General features: G+C 34.6%; 1 long non-coding RNA gene across 2 annotated transcripts in view; it reads right to left on the reverse strand.

Annotated features, from left to right (window-relative positions):
• Positions 1-6,742: 6,742 nt before the first annotated feature.
• LOC141610749 (uncharacterized) overlaps positions 6,743-9,945 on the reverse strand; it is a 3,762-nt gene continuing 559 nt past the window's right edge. Inside the window, exons 1-3 of one of the 2 annotated variants that reach the window (XR_012528399.1) lie at positions 9,761-9,945; positions 8,797-8,904; positions 6,743-8,132 (exon numbers count right to left, since the gene is read on the reverse strand). The exon at positions 9,761-9,945 is cut by the window's right edge and continues 559 nt beyond it. This is a non-coding gene — a long non-coding RNA (uncharacterized LOC141610749). Of the gene's footprint in view, positions 8,905-9,760 lie in introns of both variants that reach the window. The other variant, XR_012528398.1, reaches the window with a different exon arrangement.

Raw genomic sequence — 9,945 nt, forward strand, 5'->3', positions numbered from 1 at the left:
TTAAATACAAAATCTGAAAATAATAATTATAAAACGAGATTTAAAAAAAAAATATAAACATAAAATTATTTAAATCTTTCTCCTCATTTTATAGAACTAAAAATTAAAATCAAAATTATATTTCAAAAACAAAAACTAAAACAACAACACACGAAATAAAAAAAAAAAAGACGAAACCAGATCTGAAAAGGGAGAGGGGAAGGAAAAAGAATACAAAACCAAAAACTAAAACAATAATACAGATCCGGAAATTTGGAACAAAAAAAAAAGAGAACAAAAAGAACACAGTAGAAGAGGAGTGTGGTGTTGCCACCGCCCCACGACACCCCACCTACTACGGATGACACAAAAAAAAAAAAAACAAGAGAAATGAGGACAAAGGGAGGCGACATTCGACGAGGAGAGGCGGCGGACGAGTGGTGGTGTCCAGATCTGAAAAAAAAGGAGGAAAGTTGTGGGGTGGCTTGAGATGGCGGTAGTGGGAGCAATGGTGGTGATGGGTCGGCTGTGGTGGGTCGTGTTGTGCGGTGGTGGCTTGCATGGCGGTAGTGGGTGGCGGTCGCGGGGTACCGTGGTGGTAGGATGGTGTCGGGTTGTGGGAGTCGTGGTTGTGGTGTGGGTGGAAGCGACAGGGGAGAAGAGGAGGCGTGAGGGGGTGGGTGACGGTGGCCACGGGGGTGGGTGGGTGGTGGCCGTGGGAGTCATGGTTGTTGTGTGGGTAGTTGCGGGAGGGAGGTGGCTGTGAGGGTAGGTGGGGTTGGGTTTTATGAGAGGTGATTTTTTTAGGTTTATTTGGGAGGGAGGTTTATTTGGGAGGTGATTTTTTTAGGTTTTCAGATTGTAAAATGAGGGGAAAGTGAGGTAGAGAGAGAGAGAAAAGGAGGTATATATATTAAATTAGTGAGGAATTAGTGATTAATTAGGAATAGTAGAGAGAGAGAGCTAAAACATCTTATTAATCACCATTTTTTTGTTCCAATCTCAGCCACCCAATTTTTTCATCTAATGGTCTATAGGAGGACTTATGGACTCACATCTTCAAAGAGGACTCTCTTGATCTTTACTCTCTCTCTCTCTCTCTCTCTCTCTCTATATATATATATATATATATATATATATATATATATATATGGATAATGTGAGAATACACTATCTTTTTGAGGATTGAGAATTTCGTTAGAATATCACAAGTTCTTCAATACAATATTATAGGTTATTCGAAAAAATATCACACACAAAAAAACACCTGCGCAAAAAAAAAAAAAATAATAATTAATATTTTTTTGGACAGGTCTGATTTTTTGTGATATTATATTGAACCTGTGATATTGTATTGAAATCCTCAATCCTCAAATATTTAGGAGTTCTCGACGGATCCCAACTATATATATATATATATATATATATATATATATATATATATATATATATATATATATATATATATATATATATATATATATATATTTATATATATATATATAGAGAGAGAGAGAGAGAGAGATAGAGAGAGAGAGAGAGGGGAGTTCTAATGAGTCCAACATGTGTCATTGAGTCCATAAGTCCCTCTAAGGACCATTGGATGGACTCAATGGATGGTTGAGATGAATTTGATTAAGGGCTATTAAAAAGAAAAGGTAAAAAATGTGGATGGTTGGATTGAGATTAGTGGTTGAGATTGAAAATTACCAAAAAAAAAATTACCACTAATCAAATTTCTATACACTAATTAATTTTTCTCTCTCTCTCTAGCCCCTAATTAATCAGTTTTGAGTTTCAGATTTCAAAAGTGTAAATGTAATGTTGTATGAGTTTTACAAGTGTAAATGTGATCTTTTACGAGTGTAAATGTAACATTTTAAAAGTGTAAATTTGATTTTTTGTGACGGAAATTTTGAATTTATATAATTTTAACATTTTACAAGTGTAAATCTGATGTTTTACGAGTGTAAATGTAACATGTTTAGAGTGTAAATTTGATTTTTTGTGACGGAAATTTTGAATTTATATAATTTTAACATTTTACAAGTGTAAGTTTGATATTTTACGAGTGTAAATGTAACATTTTAAGAGTGTAAAATTGATTTTTTGTGACGGAAATTTTGAATTTATATAATTTTAACATTTTACAAGTGTAAATGTGATGTTTTACGAGTGTAAATGTAACATTTTAAGAGAGTAAATTTGATTTTTTTTGACGGAAATTTTGAATTTATATAATTTTAACATTTTACAAGTGTAAATGTGATGTTTTACGAGTGTAAATGTAACATTTTTAGAGTGTAAATTTGATTTTTTGTGACGGAAATTTTGAATTTATATAATTTGAACATTTTACGACTGTAAATTTGATGTTTTGCAAGTGTAAATGTAAATATTTTAAGAATGTAAATTTAATTTTTTAGGCAATTTTCTATATCCAAATTTGAATTTATATAATTTTAACATGTTACCAAGTGTAAATGTGATGTTTTACGAGTGTAAATGTAGTATTTTAAGTCTAAATTTGAAGGTCTGCGAGTGTAAATTTGAAGGTTTAAGAGTGTAACTTTGGTCCTTTGAGTGTAACTTTGGTCCTTTACCAAGTGTAACTTTGGTCCATTACGAGTAAAACTTTAGTCCGACTACCAACAAACACCACCAACATCGTCCTCCTCCCCCAACTCATATCCACAGAAACTATGAGTGCAAATTTATATAATTTTAACGAGTGTAAATGTAAAGAGTGTGATTGTGAGGAAATAAAAGTCTAAATTTAAAGAAATATGAGTGTAAATGTGAGGAAATAAAAGTGTAAATTTACAGAAATATGAGTGTAAATGTGAGGAAATAAAAGTGTAAATGTAAAGCAATGTGAGTGTAAATGTGAAAAAATAAAAGTGTAAATTTACAGAAATATGAGTGTAAATGTGAGGAAATAAAAGTGTAAATGTAAAGAAATGTGAGTGTAAATGTGAGGAAATAAAAGTGTAAATTTAAAGAAATATGAGTGTAAATGTCAGGAAATAAAAGTGTAAATTTAAAGAAATGTAAGTGTAAATGTGAGGAAATAGAAGTGTAAATTTAAAAAAATATGGGTGTAAATGTGAGAAAATATGTAACTGTAAAGCAACACAAAAAAAACAAGATATTTGAGATATTTGAAATATCAACATATATAAAACAAAAGGATACACTCCTTTGATCACCACCAACAAAAACCAAAAAAAAAAAAAACATCAACAACACAAGTAAAACTACTAGATCTAATAAAAAGAGAGTGAAAAAAAAAATATCTTACAAAAATATCTTATAAAAATCATGATAATACATTTTTTTTTCAAAAATCTACTATATAAATTACGAGTTTAAATCTAATATAGTACAAGTGTAAATTAAATTATATATATAGTATTAATATTTTTCAGATCTGGGCTTGAATATGAACAAAACCGACTTGAATATAAATTAACCCCCACAACAAAGGAAGACTAACTTTTGTATGGTTATTATAACACTAGTTTTTCAAAAAAAAAAAAAAAAATACTGAAATTTGAGATGAGATCTGAAATTGAAACTGAAATTTAAGACGAAAAAAAAAAAGAAAAGAAAAACCAAACTTGAAACGAGATCTGGAAGAAAAGGGAGAAACATGACCAAACCATTATTACCACCATTACCTAAGTACTTCAACATCATCATCATTGAATTATACAATTACAAAGTTGGATCGTACAAAATCAAACCCTAACACCAACATCAAAACCACAATAACACCAAAAATCAGTTAAAATCTTGATGAAGTAGCATGAAACGGATGTTAATGCTCTAACTTATTCAAATTAAAAGAGAGGAGTTTGTGAGAGAGGGTGGCGGTGGTGAGTGGCGGATCTGGTTGTTGGCGGTTCTGACGGATTGTGAGTGTCGGGGTGGTCGGTTGGTGATGGTGGGTTGGTCGGTGTTGTGGGGCAGCGGGGTGGTGCTGGTTGTCGGGTTAAGGTCGGTGGGGCCAGATCTGGACAGAAAAGAAGGGGAGGGAGGTGGTGGCCGGAGTTTCGACAATGGTGGTGGTGAGGATGAGAGGAGGGAATTTTTTTGGGTTTTTTGAATTTAGTGGTGGTGGTGGTGGCTGACAGGTCGGGGTAGTAGGGTGGGGTGGTCGGTGGTGGTGAGGATGAGAGGAGGGAATTTTTTTTTTGGTTTTTTGAATTTTTTGGATTTTTGGATTTTTTTGGTTTTTAGAGAGATGGAGGGATGATATTTGTGTGATAGGAGGGAGAAGTGTGTGGAAAAAGAAAGGTTATATAGTGAAATTAAGGGTTGATTAGTGAGGTAGTGAGAGAGAGTGTCTTACATTAGCATTAATCCCTTCTTTTCCACTAATCCCTTCTTTTTTTCCCTTCAATCTCAGCCCCTCATCCCATCTTTTTAAGGGTCCTAAAGAGGACTTATGGACTCAATGGATTTTGGTGGACTCACTTGATCCTTCTTCTATATATATATATATATATATATATATATATATATATATATATATATATATATATATAAATTAGGATCTGTGCGAACCTATAGTTCGGTGCGAACTTACGAACTATTTTTCAACCCTTGGATCAAATTAGGATATTATATCAAAGGCATATATTAAACCCCTTATCACTCCCCCTTTTCCTTAAAACCCAGTCCCTCGACACCTAACCTCTCTTACCCACTACTACCACCACATGTCGTCACCACCGGCTAAAATCTTCACCGTTGCCGTAGCTCCGTTGGAATCTGGCCGTCGATCACCGTAAATCCGCCATCGTCAAGTTGCTTGTCGCACCACAAACACAATTAAAGTGACTTTTAGCTGAAATAGGATCTATTTGGCTCGAAATCTTGCAACAATGTCATTAATTCGGTCAGATTTTTGTAATTCTTCTTCATTTTTAATAGATCTATGTTTTAGATCACTACATTTTTGAAAACTGAGATTGATGGTGGTTGTGGAGGTGCGTCACCGAGCAACCAATGGTGCGGTTGATGTTTGACGGAGTTTTGGATGCTGTTTTCATGGTAGTTCCGGGATGATGTTAGCTAAAGTTTGTTGGTAGGGATGTGAAATGGAGGGTGAGCGGATGGCGTTGTCATTAGTGGACGGGTTGGTTCTTAGCTGGTTGCGTGGATCGTAGGGTGACAATGAGTTATTTAGCGGTGCTTGGTGGTGGTCTTGGCGGCAGTGCTGGTCTCGGCTGCGTGTTGGTGGCGGTGGTGGGCTGTGGTATTATGGTAGGAGGGTGGATACACAAAATACCAATCCGGATACACATGGTATTACTACCGGATTCACAAATCGATTTGTGTATCCGGAAGTAATACCATGTGTATCCGGGGTATTAATGTGTGTATCTTGTTAGAACGTATGGCTTCGTTTTGCTCCTTTGGTGAATGGGTGATAACTGATAAACCATCCAAAAATGATACGGAGTAATTCCATGACAGCCTCATCAATGCTATCATCATATAAAATCAGTATAATGTAAAATATGCCAGCGCCAAGTCATTTAGGTACTGAGACTGTTATTGGTGTTGTATAAATGCAAACTTGAATTCACGTAATTCAAATATCTGATTGTGATAAAATTTAAGTCCAAACTCCAAATTGTCATGAGCTATCTCCAATGACCAATGAGTGTTTCGCGTAAGTTGGATTTCCGATTGTTTGTGTTTCAAGAGAATAGGTGAATTGTCTCCTTATCCTTTGCATTATACGGATCAAACTTCCCAATCATCAAGTGATTGTGTCTATTCCAAACCTCAAGTGACTGTGTGTCTTTATCCTTTGCATTATGCAGTCACTTCAACTATCTTTGTTATAACCCGATTGTCAAAAAAAAAGAAAAAAAAAAAAACTATCTTTGTTATATACTTGAAAAGTGGTCGAATATGTATATACAGATCAAACTTCCCAATCATATACGGATCAAACTTCCCAATCATCTCCTTGTTCTTCAAATCATTATCTTTTGTAATTGTCATCGTCAATATGCCTTGAGGTTTAAGTTACTAGATACATGCATTTTGCTTGCTAGTTACACTCGTTTAAGTTACTATATACACTTATTTAACTAGCTAGATACACCTCTTTAAATTACTAGATACATATTTTTAGTTAGCTGGATACACTCCTTTAACTAACTAGATACACTTCTTTAAATTACTAGATACATATCTTTAGTTAGCTAGATACACTTTTTAAAGTTACTAGATACACATTTCTGGCTAGCTGGATACACTCAAGTTACCTTTAGCTTATTAGATACACCCCTTTAAATTACTAAATAGATAATTGAAGCTAACTACATACACTTCTTTAAATACGAATTAATATACTTATCTAGTCCAGAATACCAACACATACGGACGTAGTCATAGCCAAATTCAAGTAGTTCAACATACCACCAGAATACCAGATGCATTATACTCTGTAAGTGATATTATCATTTAAGTAATTGAGAAATATCTCATAACATACATCACATTAAATGTGTTACTAATCACAATCTAGTTTGGACCTGGATCTTGTTGGTGGATGGAGTAAAGTATATGATGAGCTGTTGCAGACTTTGCGGTAACAAAGAAAGTTACAAATGTTCATCTGGTGACTACTAGTCTACTACTACGGAGTAGTCAATATTATTTTGATGTATTAATAAATGGAAAGATGAATATAGTTGGCTTAAAGCAGCAAAAATCTTGACAAGTAAATGACGACATATAATTAAGATTAAGCCATCTTGGAGGTTGAATTTGATATTAGTGTGTGTAATTACAGTCAGAATATGTTTACAATGAAGCAAAGCTTTCATACATTCCATGCTCATGAGCCCTGAATTTATGTACAAGAATAATAATACACTACTGTACTTTCCAATTAACTTTGGATAACTTTGATCAAATCCAAAATCAAACAAATAAATGAAAATCCTAAAGAATAATGAAAGCATCATCATCATCATCATCATCATCATCATCATCACAATGGCTGATTAATCAAATAAGAAGAGCGAGATGAATCGGACAAAGGACCAGAGGCAAAGTGAGTCAGTCCCATACTGAGAAAAGTAGAAGGAAGTCATTTTGCAGCTGATACCACACTCAAGAACATCCTTTAAAGCTTGAGCTCTTATTTTGGCCTTATCACACCCACAATGAACCACGCCCTAACCTCATGTGACAGTCAGAGGCGAGGGCCGTGAGGTTCCTTTGACTTGTCCTCGGCTTGAGTTGCTTCTCTGCACACATTCCTTAAGGAACCAGTCTATGCCTTAGATAACCTTACTACAGTAGAGATTAAGCATTCTAGGATCAATGTATTTTAACATAAACTCGTTTCGAAATAGAAACTTGTAATGTTAATATTCATTTCTGCGTTCTTAAATTCATTGATATGTAAAGTATGTACGAAACATTCATCTACATATACAGCAGATGAAAACTGATCAGATCACACTTTTCTGTTTCCACTTTCAGCAATTCTTACACCCAAAACAAACTACAATTGCAATTCAGGTGAAAAACAATTAATTTTGAGATCACAAAATTGGTAAGACATTAAATCAGTATGTCAAAAATTGTTCCAGTTCATCATTTTTCCTAATTTTATTATGGAATAAAACTCAACCTTCATTCATGTAATGAGTATGGCATTGCCACCAATAATTTTGGAAAATTATCAGTGAAAAAATAGCCTTAGAGAAACAGTGTTGGCAAGTCGAAAATATATTAATGCACATCCTTCACTCATTTAATTGATTCATCATTCTTACCATACACACATTCACTACTAGACTGAAACGGATTCAAAAATAGTAAGATGTATGTCGTCAATTGAGTCCAAAAACAAAGCACAGCGGACCGGCTGTAGTAAACAACAATCCCATGACATACGCCAATGATACCACCAGCCACACCATACGACATCGGAAACCACCGGCGACGTCTTACGACCACCCCACCTCCTACCTACCACCAAGCCCGCCCCGTCTAAAACCAGACCAACCATCCAGCCCAATAACTACCACCAATACCTCCACCAACTGCGGTCTAGTCTCGCTCGAGTCATTCTAACACAAATATTGATATATCTTCCCCTACCATCTGTATCATCACTGTGAAAGAACATGCCTAAAGTCAGCCCCAACTCTTGAATAATATACATACACTATGTAGTATTCCTAGTAAAAAAATAATCGTGGAATATTACCAATATAGTAATAGACTCCACGACAAAAGAATTGAAAGGGAATGAAGGGTGCAATACCCGACCATTTTATCATTGTATGACGTGTTTATCGCTATGTTAATTCAACTTTTCCCTTTTCAGGTTGTATCAGTGTCAAACATGACACTGTCAAACATGACACTCAAGAATGTGTGACTGGAGTCCGTAGTCCTACCCTTACCCTTCTGGCACTTCCCTTGAAGCACCAAAAAGGGAGGCATATACGACAAAAGTTGAGGACGAGATTCTGTTGGAGAAATTTAGTGTTATATTTAATGATTTTAAGACTAATTTCTGAAGCATTTGTCTATTTCGCTTTAAAACCCATGTATTTCAAATTTGAGGTATATTTGATTTAAACATGTCACTACATTCCCATCCTCATTTCAGGACAAGGTTTTCGATAATACATGCCAAGTCCGACTTCAATGCATAATAATCTCCAACACCCCTACCTGAGTCCAAATAACACAGGTTCACAGAGTATAACTTCCATCAGCTAGAAACCACTCTGAGTAGAGAAAAGGAGCAAAGATGGTTTAACAACGAACCTGATGTACTTCCTTTAATGTAGCACTTGAAGGTTTCTGCCTTTTGTTGAGGTCAACATTTCCTCTTTGCATCATTGCAACAAACTCATTATAATCTATACGTCCGTCCTGTAATTTTTGAGATGAACAATCAGAATGCTAGTAAAACAGACATTACTGAACTAAATAAGCAAATGGTTAAAGACATTTTCTCCTATGAAGATTTTAACATATTGGAAACTGACAAAATGTGGTGTATTTGTATACTAAAATGAGAATTCTTACTTTAGGATAGATACACTTCTTTAAGTTACTATATACATATCATTAGTTAGCTAAATACACTCCTTTAAGTTACTAGGTACATACCCTTAGCTAGCTAGCTACACTCCTTTAAGTTACTAGATACATACCTTTAGATTGCCAGATATACTTTTTAAGTTACTAGATACATATCTTTAGCTAACTAGATACATTCCTTTAAATTGTTAGATACATACCTCTAACTTGATAGATACACTCCTTTAAGTTGTAAGAAACATATCTCTAACTAGCTAGATACACTTATTGGCAGGTTCTTATTTGTAAAATCTAGACACATCCGTTAAATTTGTTAGGTACATACCTCTAACTAGTTAGATACACTTCTTTAAGTTTCTAGATACATACATTTGTTTAACTAGATACACTCCTTTAAGTTTCTAGATACATATCTCTAACTAGTTAGTTAGATACACTCCTTTTTCAAGATTACTCATTGCACCCCTAATCTTTGTGTTTTTATAGAAACATTTTCTCAGAATATCAGTATCAGATGTCAGGTGTATATTATGCCCCTACTCTATCATGATGACCAATACTAATAACAGTAATAAGTAATAACAACTTGAAGGATAAATTTGATTCGTTTAAGGTTATTCTGTTTTTTGTTTTGGAAAATGTAAGTGGTTATATTAAATCTTAAACACCAAACAATACATCATACCAGGGAGTTAAGGTGATCCCCAAAAGCATTCCAAATTTTGTTTACTACAGCATGTTTTTGCACAACATGGACACCACCAAACCTCAAAATGCAACACCAGAGCCATTACGAACCCCTCACTAACAACACACCTAAAAAACCCCACCATCTCTATCAATCACTAGACCACTCCATGCCGTCGACAG

This window comes from Silene latifolia, chromosome 1 (assembly GCF_048544455.1).
Source record: "Silene latifolia isolate original U9 population chromosome 1, ASM4854445v1, whole genome shotgun sequence".
Taxonomy (NCBI): Eukaryota; Viridiplantae; Streptophyta; class Magnoliopsida; order Caryophyllales; family Caryophyllaceae; genus Silene; species Silene latifolia.